Source organism: Felis catus, chromosome A1, assembly GCF_018350175.1.
Source record: "Felis catus isolate Fca126 chromosome A1, F.catus_Fca126_mat1.0, whole genome shotgun sequence".
Classification (NCBI taxonomy): domain Eukaryota; kingdom Metazoa; phylum Chordata; class Mammalia; order Carnivora; family Felidae; genus Felis; species Felis catus.
Window position 1 is genome coordinate 157802767 of NC_058368.1, and position 15722 is coordinate 157818488.

At 37.5% G+C, this 15722-nt stretch overlaps 1 long non-coding RNA gene across 9 annotated transcripts in view; it reads left to right on the forward strand.

Annotated features, from left to right (window-relative positions):
- The window catches only part of LOC111561730, a 414779-nt gene that overhangs the window by 297601 nt on the left and 101456 nt on the right, over window positions 1-15722 (forward strand). For 8 of the 9 annotated variants that reach the window (XR_006583250.1, XR_006583244.1, XR_006583247.1 and 5 more), the window contains one exon: window positions 12070-12226. The exons of the other annotated variant lie outside the window; for it this stretch is intronic. This is a non-coding gene — a long non-coding RNA (uncharacterized LOC111561730). The remainder of the gene's footprint in view (window positions 1-12069; window positions 12227-15722) is intronic. 9 annotated transcript variants of the gene reach the window in all.

The following is a 15722-nucleotide window of genomic DNA, read 5'->3' on the forward strand; positions in this document are numbered from 1 at the left end:
TTTTCTTGTGATCAGTATGCCTTTTAATTCCTTTTCTTGCTTTATTTTAATGGTTACAACTTCCACTATTATGTTGAATAAGAGTACATATTTCTTTGCCTTATTCCTTGTTTAATCTTAAATTTTTTTTTAATGTTTATTTATTTTTGAGAGAGACAGTGCGAGCAGAGGAAGGCAGAGATAGAGGGGGACACAGAATCTGAAGCAGGCTTCAGGCTCTGAGCTGTCAGCGAAGGGCCTGATGAGGTGCTCGAACTCACGAACCATAAGATCATGACCTGAGCCGAAGTTGGATGCTCAACCAACTGAGCCACCCAGGCGCCCCCTTTGCCTTATTCGTAATCTTTGAGGGAAGGCAGTTAGCCTTTCATCATTCAGTGTAATATTAAATTCATCAAGTTTAAGAAGTTCCTCTCTATTCCTACGTTTCTGAGAGTTTCTTTCATGGATGAGTGTTGAATTTTCTCAAATGTTTTTTCTCATCAAATGATATGATCATATAATTTTTTTCTTTAGACTATTAATATGGCAGATTGCACTGATTTTCAAATATTGAATTAACCTTACATCTTTGGAATAAACTCTACTTTTTCATGGTATATAATTGTATTTATTGCAGAATTCTAATTGCTAACGTTTTCTTAAGGACTTTTACATGTATTTCCATGGGTGATACTAGCCTGTAGTTTTCTTTTCTACACTCACATTGTGTGTTATTTGGTTAATATTAGCTTCATAAATTTACTTGAGAGGGTTCTCATCTCTTCTGTTTTCTGGGAGATTGTGTAAAATTGGTTTTTAAATTCTCCTATAAATATTTGGAAGAATTCTCTAGTGAAAACATCTAGGACTGGTGATTTTTTTTAATGTTTTTATCCATTTTTGAGACACAGAGAGACAGAGCATGAGCAGGGGAGGGGCAGAGAGAGGGAGACACAGAATCCGAAGCAGGCTCCAGGCTCTGAGCTTTCAGCACACAGCTGGACGTGGGGCTCAAACTCATGGACTGTGAGATCATGACTTGAGCTGAAGTCGGACACTTAACCAACTGAGCCACCCAGGCACCCCAGGACTGGAGATTTTTTTTTTAGCTTTAATTATTATTATTATTTTTTTAGCTTTTAAGTGATGAATCTTTAGATCATGAAATAACCATTTACCGAATAATTGTTGGACAATACAAATTATCTATTTATAGTGGGTTAGTTGTGGTGCTTTGTACTTTTCAAACAGTTGGTCCATTGCTTGTAAATTGTTAGAATTATGTGTGTCCACTTATTCACAGTATTCCTGTACTATCCAGGGTCTGTAATGATATCCCTTTTAAAATTTCTGGTATTGGTAATATGTGGCTTATCTTTTATTCCTTTGTCTGTCTTGTTAGAGATTTGTCAATTTTATTGATTTTTTCAGAGAATCAAATTTGTATTTATTTGTTTATTTATTTTTAATTTTTTTTTTCTTATATGAAATTTATTGTCAAATTAGTTTCCATACAACACCCAGTGCTCATCCCAAAAGCTGCCCTCTTCAATGCCCAACACCTACCCTCCCCTCCCTCCCACCCCCCATCAACCCTCAGTTTGTTCTCAGTTTTTAAGAGTCTTTTATGCTTTGGCTCTCTCTCCCACTCTAACCTCTTTTTTTTCTTTTTTTTCCCTTCCCCTCCCCCATGGCCTTCTGCTAAGTTTCTCAGGATCCACATAAGAGTGAAAACATATGATATCTGTCTTTCTCTGTATGGTTTATTTCACTTAGCATCACACTCTCCAGTTCCATCCACGTTGCTACAAAGGGCCATATTTCATTCTTTCTCATTGCCACGTGGTACTCCATTGTGTATATAAACCACAATTTCTTTATCCATTCAGCAGTTGATGGACATTTAGGCTCTTTCCATAATTTGGCTATTGTTGAGAGTGCTGCTATAAACATTGGGGTACAAGTGCCCCTATGCATCAGTACTCCTGTATTCCTTGGATAACTTCCTAGCAGTGCTATTGCTGGGTCATAGGGTAGGTCTATTTTTAATTTTCTGAGGAACCTCCACACTGTTTTCCAGAGCAGCTGCACCAATTTGCATTCCCACGAACAGTGCAAGAGGGTTCCCGTTTCTCCACATCCTCTCCAGCATCTATACTCTCCTGATTTGTTCATTTTGGCCACTCTGACTGGAGTGAGGTGATATCTGAATGTGGTTTTGATTTGTATTTCCCTGATGAGGAGCGATGTTGAGCATCTTTTCATGTGCCTGTTGGCCATTTGGATGTCTTCTTTAGAGAAGTGTCTATTCATGTTTTCTGCCCATTTCTTCACTAGGTTATTTGTTTTTCGGGTGTGGAGTTTGGTGAGCTCTTTATAGATTCTGGATACTAGCCCTTTGTCCGATATGTCATTTGCAAATATCTTTTCCCATTCCGTTGGTTGCCTTTTAGTTTTGTTGGTTGTTTCCTTTGCTGTGCAGAAGCTTTTTATCTTCATAAGGTCCCAGTAGTTCATTTTTGCTTTTAATCCCCTTGCCTTTGGGGATGTGTCAAGTAAGAAATTGCTATGGCTGAGGTCAGAGAGGTCTTTTCCTGCTTTCTCCACTAGGGTTTTGATGGTTTCCTGTCTCACATTCAGGTCCTTTATCCATTTTGAATTTATGTTTGTTAATGGTGTCAGAAAGTGGTCTAGTTTCAATCTTCTGCATGTTGCTGTCCAGTTCTCCCAGCACCATTTGTTAAAGAGACTGTCTTTTTTTCCATTGGATATTCTTTCCTGCTTTGTCAAAGATTAGTTGACCATACATTTGTCGTCTGGGGTTTCTATTCTAAAATTTTTTTTTTCAACGTTTATTTATTTTTGGGACAGAGAGAGACAGAGCATGAACGGGGGAGGGGCAGAGAGAGAGGGAGACACAGAATCGGAAACAGGCTCCAGGCTCTGAGCCATCAGCCCAGAGCCCGACGCGGGGCTCAAACTCACGGACCGCGAGATCGTGACCTGGCTGAAGTCGGACGCTTAACCGACTGCGCCACCCAGGCGCCCCAAGGGGGGGGTTTCTATTCTAATCTATTGGTCTATGTGCCTGTTTTTGTGCCAATACCATGCTGTCTTGATGATTACAGCTTTGTAGTAGAGGCTAAAGTCTGGGATTGTGATGCCTCCTGCTTTGGTCTTCTTCTTCAAAATTCCTTTGGCTATACGGGGTCTTTTGTGGTTCCATATGATTTTTAGCATTGCTTGTTGTAGTTTTGAGAAGAATGCTGGTGCAGTTTTGATTGGGATTGCATTGAATGTGTAGATAGCTTTGGGTAGTGTTGACATTTTAACAATATTCTTCCTACCCATTAGCACGGAATGTTTTTCCATTTCTTTGTATCTTCTTCAATTTCCTTCATAAGTTTTCTATAGTTTTCAGCATACACATCTTGTACACCTTTGGTTAGATTTATTCCTAGGTATTTTATGCTTCTTGGTGCAATTGTGAATAGTATCAGTTTCTTTATTTGTCTTTCTGTTGCTTCATTATTAGTGTATAAGAATGCAACTGATTTCTGTACATTGATTTTTGTATCCTGAGACTTTGCTGAATTTATGTGTCAGTTCTAGCAGACTTTTGGTGGAGTCTATCGGATTTTCCATGTATAATATCATGTCATCTGCAAAAAGTGGAAGCTTGACTTCATCTTTGCCAATTTTGATGCCTTTGGTTTCCTTTTGTTGTCTAATTGCTGATGCTAGAACTTCCAACACTCTGTTAAACAACAGTGGTGAGAGTGGACATCCCTGTCGTGTTCCTGATCTCAGGAAAAAAGCTCTCAATTTTTCCCCATTGAGGATGATATTAGCTGTGGGCTTTTCATAAATGACTTTCATGATGTTTAAGTATGTTCCTTCTACCCCGACTTTCTCAAGGGTTTTTATTAAGAAAGGATCCTGAATTTTGTCAATTGCCTTTTCTGCATCAGTTGATACAAGATCATATGGTTATCTTTTCTTTTGTTAATGTGATGTATCACATTGATTGATTTGCGAATGTTGAATCAACCCTGCATCCCAGGAATCAATCCCACTTGATCATGGTGAATAATTCTTTTTCCATGCTGTTGAATTCGATTTGCTAGTATCTTATTGAGAATTTTTGCATCCATATTCATCAGGGATATTGGCCTGTAGTTCCCTTTTTTTTTGCTGGGTCTCTCTCTGGTTTGGGAATCAAAGTCATGCTGGCTTCATAGAATGAGTCTGGGAGTTTTCCTTCCCTTTCGATTTTTTGGAACAGCTTGAGAAGGATAGGTATTATCTCTGCTTTAACTGTCTGGTGGAATTCCCCAGGGAAGCCATCTGGTCCTGGACTCATTTGTTGGGAGATTTTTGATGACTGATTCAATTTCTTCGCTGGTTATAGGTCTGTTCAAATTTTCTATTTCCTCCTGTTTGAGTTTTGGAAGTGTGTGGGTGCTTAGGAATTTGTCCATTTCTTCCAGGTTGTCCAGTTTGATGGCATATAATTTTTCACAGTATTCTCTGATAATTGCTTGTATTTCTGAGGGATTGGTTGTAATAATTCCATTTTCATTCATGATTTTATCTATTTGGGTCATCTCCCTTTTTTTTTTTTTGAGAAGCATGTCTAGAGGTTTATCAATTTTGTTTATTTTTTCAAAAAACCAACTCTTGGTTTCATTGATCTGCTCTACAGTTTTTTTAGATTCTATATTGTTTATCTCTGCTCTGATCTTTATTATTTCTCTTCTTCTGCTGGGTTTGGGGTGTCTTTGCTGTTCTGCTTCTATTTCCTTTAGGTGTGCTATTAGATTTTGTATTTGGGATTTGTCGTGTTTCTTGAGATAGGCCTGGACTGCAATGTATTTTCCTCTCAGGACTGCCTTCACTGCATCCCAAAGTGTTTGGATTGTTGTATTTTCATTTTCGTTTGTTTCCATATATTTTTTAATTTCTTCTCTAATTGCCTGGTTGACCCATTCATTCTTTAGTAGGGTGTTCTTTAACCTCCATGGTTTTGGAGGTTTTCCAGACTTTTTTCTGTGGTTGATTTCAAGCTTCATAGCATTGTGGTCTGAAAGTATGCATGGTATGATCTCAATTCTTGTATACTTATGAAGGGCTGTTTTGCGACCCAGAATGTGATCTATCTTGGAGAATGTGCCATGTGCACTGGAGAAGAAAGTATATTCTGTTGCTTTGGGATGCAGAGTTCTAAATATATCTGTCAAGACCATCTGATCCAATGTATCATTCAGGGCCCTTGTTTCTTTATTGACCGTGTGTCTACATGATCTATCCATTGCTGTGAGTGGAGTGTTAAAGTCCCCTGCAATTACCACATTCTTATCAATAAGGTTGCTTATGTTGTGAGTAATTGTTTTATATATTTGGGGGCTCACGTATTCGGTGCATAGACATTTATAATTGTTAGCTCTTCCTGATGGATAGACCCTGTGATTATTATATAATGCCCTTCTTCACCTCTTATTACAGCCTTTAATTTAAAGTCTAGTTTGTCTGATATAAGTATGGCTACTCCAGCTTTCTTTGACTTCCAGTAGCATGATAAATAGTTCTCCATCCCCTCACTTTCAATCTGAAGGTGTCCTCAGGTCTAAAATGAGTCTCTTGTAGACAGCAAATAGATGGGTCTTGGTTTTTTATCCATTCTGATACCTTATGTCTTTTGGTTGGTGCATTTAGTCCATTTACATTGAGTGTTATTATAGAAAGATATGGGTTTAGAGTCATTGTGATGTCTGTAGGTTTCATGCTTGTAGCGATGTCTCTGGTACGTTGTCTCACAGGATCCCCCTTAGGTTCTCTTGTAGGGCTGGTTTAGTGGTGACAAATTCCTTCAGTTTTTGTTTGTTTGGGAAGACCTTTATCTCTCCTTCTGTTCTAAATGACAGACTTGCTGGATAAAGGATTCTCGGCTGCATATTTTTTTCTGTTCATCACATTGAAGATTTCCTGCCATTCCTTTCTGGCCTGCCAAGTTTCAGTAGAGAGATTGGTCACGAGTCTTATAGGTCTCCCTTTATATGTCAGAGCACGTTTTTCCCTAGCTGCTTTCAGAATTTTCTCTTTATCCTTGTATTTTGCCAGTTTGACTATGGTATCTCATGCAGAAGATCAATTCAAGTTATGTCTGAAGGGAGTTCTCTGTGCCTCCTGGATTTCAATGCCTTTTTCCTTCCTCAGATCCAGGAAGCTCTCAGCTATTATTTCTTCAAGTATACCTTCAGCACCTTTCCCTCTCTCTTCCTCCTCTGGAATACCAATTATGCGTAGATTATTTCTCTTTATTGCATCACTTAGTTCTCTAATTTTCCCCTCATACTCCTGGATTTTTTTATCTCTCTTTTTCTCAGCTTCTTATTTTTCCATAACTTTATCTTCTAGCTCACCTATTCTCTCCTCTGCCTCCTCATTCTGAGCTGTGGTCATCTCCATTTTATTTTGCAGATCGTTAATAGCATTTTTTAGCTCCTCCTGGCTGTTCCTTAGTCCCTTGATCTGTAGCAATAGATTCTCTGCTGTCCTTTATACTGTTTTCAGGCCCAGTAATTAATTTTATGACTATTATTCTAAATTCACTCTCTGTTATATTGTTTAAATCGTTTTTGATCAGTTCGCTAGCTGTCGTTATTTCCTGGAGGTTTTTTTTGAGGGGAATTCTTCCGTTTCGTCATTTTGGATAGTCCCTGGAGTGGTGTGGAGCTACGGGGCACTTCCCCTGTGCTGTCTTGAATAACTTGCATTGGTGGGTGGGCCGCAGTCAGACCTGATGTCTGCCCCCAGCCCACCGCTGGGGCCACAGTCAGACTGGTGTGTACTTTCTCTTCCCCTCTCCTAGGGGCAGGATTCACTGTGGGGTGGTGTGGCCGGTGTGGGCTAATTGCACACTGCCAGGCTTGTGGTGCTGGGGATCTGGCGTATTAGCTGGGGTGGATCCGCAAGGTGCATGGGGGACGGGAGGGGCAGGCTCAGCTTGCTTATCCTCCATGATCCACTTCGGGAGGGGCCCTGTGGCACCGGGAGGAAGTCATACCCGCTGGAGGGATGGATCCGCAGAAGCACAGCGTTCCGTGTTTGCAGGGTGCAAGCCAGTTCCCTGGCAGGAACTGGTTCCCTTTGGGATTTTGGCTGGAGGATGGGGAGGGAGATGGCGCTGGCGAGTGCCTTTGTTCCCCGCCAAGCTGCGCTCTGTTGTCTGGGGCTCAACAACTCTCCCTCCAGTTGTACTCCAGCCCTCCTGCTCTCAGAGCAGAACTGTTAACTTGTAAGCTTCCAGATGTTAAGTCCCACTGCTGTCTGAACACACTCCGTCCAGCCCCTCCGCTTTTGCAAGCCAGACTCGGGGGCTCTGCTTGGCCGGCAGGTTGCCCCTCCGCCCTGGCTCCCTCCCGCCAGTCCGTGTAGCATGCACCACCTCTCCGCCCTTCCTACCCTCTTCCGTGGACCTCTCGTCTATGCTTGGCTCCGGAGAATCCATTCTGCTAGTCTTCTGGCAATTTTCTGGGTTATTTAGGCAGGTGTGGGTGGAATCTAAGTGATCCGCAGGATGCGGTGAGCTCAGTGTGCTCCTACACTGCCAGCTTCGAATCATATTTTTATTTAGTTGATTTCTGTTTTTCTTTTAATTTCCTTCTTCTATTTAATTTTGGTTTATTTTTTTCTTCTTTTCCTAGGCTCTTCAAGTAGAAGCTTAGATTACTGATTTAAGACTTTTCCTCTTTTCTATTGTAAGCATTTAGTACTATAAATTTTCCTCTCAGCGTTGCTTTAACAGTGGCTCACAAGTGTTGATACGTTGTACTTTCATATTCATTCACTTCAATGTAATCTTTGATTTCTCTTGAGACATCTTTTTGAGCCATGAGTTGTTTAAAAATGTATTGTTTTTCTGTTATTGATTTCTAGTTTGCTTCCATTGTGGTCAGAGAACACAGTCTTATGTTAAATTCTATCAAATGTGTTGATAGTTGTTTTGTGACCTTATATATGGTCTTTCTCAGTGTATGTTCTATTGTTCTTGAAAAGAATGTGAGTTCTGCTGTTGTTGGGTGGACTGTTTCATTTATGGAACATTTTGGTTGATGGTGTTATAGAATTTTCTGTATCCTTGATGATTTTCTATCTGATTTCTGCCAGTTGTTGAGAGAGGAATGCTAAAGTTTCTATAATTATAGATTTGTCTGCTTCTTTCAATTCCACTAGTTTTTGCTTCAGTTATTTTGTAGTTTTGTTGTTTGGTGCTATACATATCCAGGACTGCCTTGTGCTCCTGGTAGACTGACCATTTTATCATTATGTCATGTCATTGTCTGTGGTAAATCTTTGTTCTTAGGTCTACTTTATCTGTTATTAAAATGGCTATTCCTGCTTTCTTTTGATTAATGTTTGCACGATATATCTTTTTCCTATTCTTTTACTTTCAACCTACCTGTATTATATTTGAAGTGAGTTTCATGTACACAGCATTTGGTTGGGTTATGTTTTTTAATTGACTCTGCCAATCTCTAAATAAGTGATGAACATAAGTACACAAAATTTGAAAGCTACCAAAAAGGACATGTTAAAAAGTCAATCTCCTCCCACCCTTTCCCCCTTTATATCTCCTTCCCAAGAGGCAACCATGTTCTCCAGTTGTCTTTTGTCTTATGTCCAAGCCAGTCTGCACACATGCAAGCATTTATAGAACTATAAATTTTTCCTTTAAAAAGAAAATACAAATAAAAAAATGTATATACTATTCTACTTCTCACTTTATGTGTGTGTGTGTATACCTTGGATAATTTCTATGTTGGTACATATTGAGCATACTGCCAACATTTAAATAAAAATATTTTCTTCTGGTTTCAAAAATCTTAAAAGCCACTCTCAGGAAGTATGCTCTTTTGTACAAGATCACATGTTAAAATTCTCATAAGTTGAAAACATTTAGCAATCAGAATGGAGAATATAAATTATAATGAAATATATAAATTACTATACATATTGAGCTTAAATACTTTAGAATAAGTGTGCTGGAAATCCACTCTTTTTAAGTCATAGATTTCCAACGAGTTGTGAGGTTATTTAGCAGCAACTGTCTATATGGCTAGGAATAATGGGATGAGATCAAGAAAAGGAGAGGCAATATTTAAAGTAAAAATATAGCTCCTGGAAACTTTGTAAATACTTTATGCCATTATTTTCTTATATACCCAAATGGGGGAAAGACTAGTATCCCACAAAATAAAACAGAATTCTAGATCTTGGTATTTTTCTTTGTCTTTTATAATTGCAAATTAAAAAGGCTTCTGAAGAGATAGGGATTAATCAATTCAACAAATATATATTAGATATCTACTGTGTTCCAGAGACAGTTCCAGACAGTAAACAAAGTAGAAAAATCTTGCAAGCTCTCATTCTGGGAATAGCAATGGGGAGCAAAGAAAATAAAGGAATAAAACCGAGAAAAAAAGGCAGGGAGTGATAGGCATTTTGAAGAGAATAAAACTAGGTTATGTGTTGCAGAGACACAGGGAAATTGTTTTATATTTGGTGTTAGAAGATGCTGTTAAACTGAGAAGCCCAGGAAACCATGTCCATAATCCAAGAAAAAGTCCTTTGCTTACATTGCTCTAGTTTGCTCTGTCCTCCTCTGACCTCCTTCTGGCTAAATCCTTAAAGCCACAGCACAGTCCTACATTCTTGGTAAAGTCTTCTGGGATATTCCTGCCAGGAGGAAGAAAATGCACCTGATGTAACAGCCGCTGTAAGTACTGGACTGGCGAATGATCTGATTGGCCCAGTGTAAGAAGGGTTGGAGAGAAGAAGAAACCACAAGTAGAAAGGCCAGATGAGGAAATTAAGCTAAATATATACTATCTCAAGAATATTCCCAGAAATTACTGTTAAAATTAAACCTCTGCTTACAGTGGAATACTGTATAGCAGAAGTTCTCAAACTTTTTGATCTGAGGACACTTTATGTGCTTAAAAATTATTGAGGACTTTAAAGAGCTTTTGATTATGTGGATTATAGCTATTCATGTTTACCACATTGTGATTTAAAAGTGAGAAATTTAAAGACTATTTATTATAAAATTATTTAAAGCTAACAACACTAAACACATTGCATGGTAACATAAATAGCTATTTTTTTAATAAAAAGTACTTTATTTTGCACAAAAAAATTAATGAGAACAGAGGTGTTATTTTACATTTTGCAATCTATTTACAACTGGGTTATGAGAAAATAGCTGGTTTCTAATCTCTGCTTCTCCATTTGATCTATTGTTATATATTTTACTTAAAGTATATGAAGAAGATACAGTCTCACATAGATAGATAATTTCTTTCTTTCTTTCTTTCTTTCTTTCTTTCTTTCTTTCTTTCTTTCTTTCTTCCTTTCAAATACATGTGGATATCTTTCTTTGATACTACATTAAAACTTGACAAGTGGTAGTTCCTTAAAGGTTAATTGTAATGTGGATACTGAAATCATATCAACGAACATTTGATAGTCTGATATGTTAAATCCATTGGTCTGTCCTGGACTTTGAATTAATCTTGTACTAATGCATGATTTGTATTAGGCATTCATTATTCAGAAAACATTGGTTCACTGACTTATGCAGAGCCTTCAAATGCTTACATATTTCCTTATATAATATTTCAAAAATCACATATAGTAAAGTATTTAAATGTTGTGAAGCTGTCAAATTCATGGTGGTGGACATGTTGTACAAACCATAATTTTTGTTTAAAAAGTTGAAGTTTTGTCATTGACATAAATTACTACCAGTAGTTTTCCCTAAAGTTAAGGGTTCCTTTCATTTATTTTTGAGAAAATGTCTGCTAAATACTCAGATTCAATAACCATTGTTTTCCTGTCAGTCATTCTTTCTAGTAAATTTGTGTTCCATGACAAAAGTGACTAGTTTAGCTTGCAACTCACATTGCTTTTCCTAATGAGTTTTTTTCATCCATTGTACTTTATGTAGAAGTACTTTATGCATACTTTACATCACACAGAATATTAAAAAGACATGTACTCAAGGGTTGAGAGCTAATGTAATTAGTATTTTTTTTTTACTAAAGAAGTTATTAAATACAGTTGTCATTTTTTTGTTTTATGTTTTTGTTTACTGGTGGTGCATGGTGTTGAACAATGATAGGATAATGTTTAGTACAATTTGGTGTCATTGCCTTGATTTATGCTAAGGTGCCAGCATTTTTATCCACTTTTGCTTTTGTACCATCAGTACAAATATCAATACGGCAAAAGGATAAATTATATGTTACAATATTTATGAAAATTGCTTACTTTTGGACCACACTTTAACCTACATTTATCAATCACACTTTGAGAATTATTGCTGGACAAAAATGAGAATGAATGATCTGTAGCTACCCACAACAATAATGGTTGAATCTCACAAATATATTGTTAAGTAAAGGAATCCAGATCCAAAAATAGTACATGATATATGACCCACTTATATACCCATTGTATATAAAATACAAAAACAGGGAAAGCTTATCTATGGTATTAGAAATAGGAGATGGTTATCCTTAGGGAGGCTGAGTGAAAGGAAAGGGTAAACCTCTGGAGTGCTCTGAATGTTTTGTTCTTGAGGTAGGCATTTATCACATGCATATGTTCAGAGAGCTGTATGCTTATAATATGAACACCTTCTGTATATATATTACATTTTAACAAAAATTTCTGAAAGTAAAACAAGAGTTATTTTCTTATGTTTTATTTCTTATCCTAGTTTCTTGAAGGTTCTGAGTATGAATAATAAAAATTAAGAATAAGTGGCTTCTTGCTTTTTTAAACATCAGCATTTTTAGTTGTTTAAAAGATTTTGAAAAAAAAAATTAAAGGTTTTGCCTGGGTTTCAAATGGGAGACTCATTTTGGGGACACTATTTGATTTACACTAAGGTTTTTTTGTTTGTTTGTTGTTGTTTTACATTTGGCATTCCATATTCACTTTTTTTGTGTAGTAAACTGTACTTGATTACTTAATCTTGAAATATTTACCATTTTTCCCTTAATTTTTTTTTTATGAATGCAGTATATATGGTTAGATGAAAGTTGTCCATGGGGTTTCTGACCTCAATGCAATTTTATGCTTTCAATGGATTGTTGACGTGGAAAAAGGTCTTAATGAAGCAGAAACGACATTTCATGCCTTTGGTCCAGAAGAAGGGGCTGGCTGACACGGAAATAATGTAATATGTTTATTTGTTCTATGGCATAATAAGCTACACAATTTAAAATATTCTCTTAGAGAGATAGAATTAGTACCTAAAAACATTCAAGGTATTTGGCCTTTGCTAAAATATTCTCTTCCCAGAATCCTCTCCCATCTTCCCTATACATTTAAATCCTCTCCCTCTTCCAAGCTTCGCACAGACCCTGCCTCACCCACAAAGCCTTTCCTACCCTCTGCAATCGGTGGTTACCTCCCTTCTTCTGAACTTAGTACTTCTTATATAGCCTATTTTCCAGTTTATTTTTTCACTGATTTGATCTGTATTTTTGTATTTATATAACTCCTACGTTGTACTAGGTTTAGGATCTAAAACTTAAACCAGCTGACAAGAAAGACCAGTTAAAAGCTCATTTCAAAACAGTATGTAAAGTGTGACCCTAGAGATAAGCACAGGAAACTGGGCAATACACAGGCAAGGCACCAGCTGGGGCAGTATCAGGTGGAATTTAGAGTGACTGTCTGAGAGACCTTGTTCTGGAAATCTATTTCTTACAGTAGAAAATGGAGATAATAGGTGTTCCTGTCTTAGGCACATTATAAATGAAGGAGTAAATGAAGAAATGTGTGTAGAGCATATAGTATATGCCTGGCACAGGATAAGTGCTCAGTGAAAATGAAATACTATCACATTTTTATATTTTAAGTGTATATAATGTCATGGCCCATGTGGTGAATTGTTTGAACTACATCACAACAGAAAATATGTAATCTCAGTTTAAATCAAAATTCTAAATTATATATCTTGAACTCATAAAAGGGAAGGCATAACATACAATCACATTCCTCAAGAAAATCTCTGTTTTTTCTTTTTCCCCTTCTACTTCCGTTATACACTCATGAGCTGGGCCTATACATTTCTTTTCCAGTGTCCTCCTTCAAAACTGTTTGGTGCATCTCATCCATGTTGTTCCTGTCTCATGACCCAAAAGTAGCCATTGTATGGATAGGGAATGATTTGGAACTGGCCAGGGGAGATAAATGGGGAATTGCCTAGCTTAGTCACTATATGTAGTGGGCTCTCTAAATATTTTTTCATGATTGAGGAAAGTTTCTTCTAGCTACATGTGTCAATGCCTTTTATCCTAATGTGATGGGAGGTGGGAAAGGGGGATACTTTCCATAAATGGTGAATATCAGCCGGGGTTCTAAGTTCTCCTGTCACCTTTAGTTATTTTTCATCATGAATCAATTTCCTCTTAATGATTCTTTCTGGACAACATCAGTAGATTAGCAATTCCAGAGAGCCTTCTTATCTCACTGTGACCATGTCTCCTAATGCCTTTCCTAAGGAAGTTCACCAGGGAGATGTCTGTCCAGTTTATTCCTGGAGATAGGCATCAAAATAAATACTCTCACAGGCCATTTATAACCCATTTTTAAGAATGGTTTACTCACAGCTCCTTTTCTAGAAGTATGTAGTTAGGAAACAGAGATGGGTGAAGGGGAGGGAAGGGATGGAGAGGTGGAGGAGGAGAGGGAGATAGATTAGATTACATATAATTAATATAAATCAATTAAAGGATTTCTTTCTAAGGGGAGCGTGGAAGGCTAAGTTAGGGAAAGGGAAAAGAGAATGAAAACTAACATTTATTTTGTATCTACTGTATGTCAGGAACTATACAGGTACTTTACACATGTTCTCTCATTTAATCCTCAGAACAAACATTTGAGGTATTATACCTATTTTATAGATGAGGAAACTGAGGACTTTAGAGATGCTAAATAATTTATCCAAGGTTATACAGGTAGTAAGTTGCATTGCCTAGGCCACACCAAAGTTGTAGCATGACTGACAAAAACTGTTATCAATTAAATTTTTATCTTTCACTATACCATGGTAGGGGGCTGTTAGAATCTATTACAAAAGTTCTAATGTCACTTCTTGTGGAGCAAGGAGTCTCTGGCTGACCTTGCTGGTCGCCTAATGAACAACTCTTTCTCCTCTTTGTTTTGTGCTGTTAGAGCCTGTCTCTCATGCAAAGGCTGAAAATGCTAAATACTGATTCTCCCGTTTTCCTTTGTTGCTATGGCATGGGCCTGTAACTCATTCCTGGCTAATGGAACCTGAGGAGAAATTTGCTCAGAAAGTTTTTACACAGATATAAAAGGAGTCTCTACCCTTACTATTCTTTTTTTAAATTTTTTTTTCAACGTTTATTTATTTTTGGGACAGAGAGAGACAGAGCATGAACGGGGGAGGGGCAGAGAGAGAGGGAGACACAGAATCGGAAACAGGCTCCAGGCTCTGAGCCATCAGCCCAGAGCCTGACGCGGGGCTCAAACTCACAGATCGTGAGATCGTGACCTGGCTGAAGTCGGGCGCTTAACCGACCGCGCCACCCAGGCGCCCCTCTACCCTTACTATTCTTAACTGCTTTAGACTTTTTTTCTGAAGATGTAATGCTTGGAGCTGTGGCAGTCATCTTGTGAGTGGCAGCCATCTTGTGACCCTATTTCCTCATGCTTTTTATTCTCACATGCTAAAAGACACCCTCAGGCACAGTAGTACTCACCTATTATTAATTGCTTTTATTGATCTGTGCAGAACAGGGTATGTAAATGTTAAAATGATTATGATAAAAAATAGAATTTTTTAATGCAAACATTTTTTGAGGAGGAAAGGGGACCTTTGAGATTGTCTTGATTATCAACCTTTCATTTTACAGAAGAAAGAAACCCAGAGCAGTTAGAGGTGTTTTCTAAAGTTATAGAGCTGGTTAGTGACAGAGTCTGGATGAAAGCCTAGGTCTTCTGACTATATCAAATGTTTAGTTTAATAAGATATTTCTTAATGAATAAAATATCATTTAGATATAACTAAGCCATTGAAAATATTTGTGATTAGTAAGTCATCTGAAATGATTTAGCTTATTTGGTTCATTTTGTTTCTAAATACTTTAGAGCTTAGTTGGTTACTTAATGAGATCATCTGACATTCTTTTTTTCTGATTCTTCCTTGAGTTTAATAAATTATTTGAAATAAAAGTACCACAATTTCAGTTATTCTAGCAGAGAAACCCAACACACTTTGCCTGATGTGCTTGTTCAGGATGATTTATCAGAGAAAGAAGAGCTGATATGCCATTGTTTATAATTAAAAAATATATATATTTAGTTATTTTATTTTATTTTATTTTTTAATATGAAATTTATTGTCAAATTGGTTTCCATACAATACCCAGTGCTCATCCCAACAGGTGCCTCCCTCAATGCCCATCACCCACTTTCCCCCTCCCTCCCACCCCCCCATCAATCCTCAGTTTATTCTCAGTGTTTAAGAGTTTCTTATGGTTTGCCTCCTTCCCTCTCTGTAACTTTTTTTTCCCCCTTCCCCTCCAACATGTTCTTCTGTTAAGTTTCTCAGGATCCACATAAGAGTGAAAACATATGTTATCTATCTTTCTCTGTATGACTTATTTCACTTACCATAACACTATCCGGTTCCATCCACA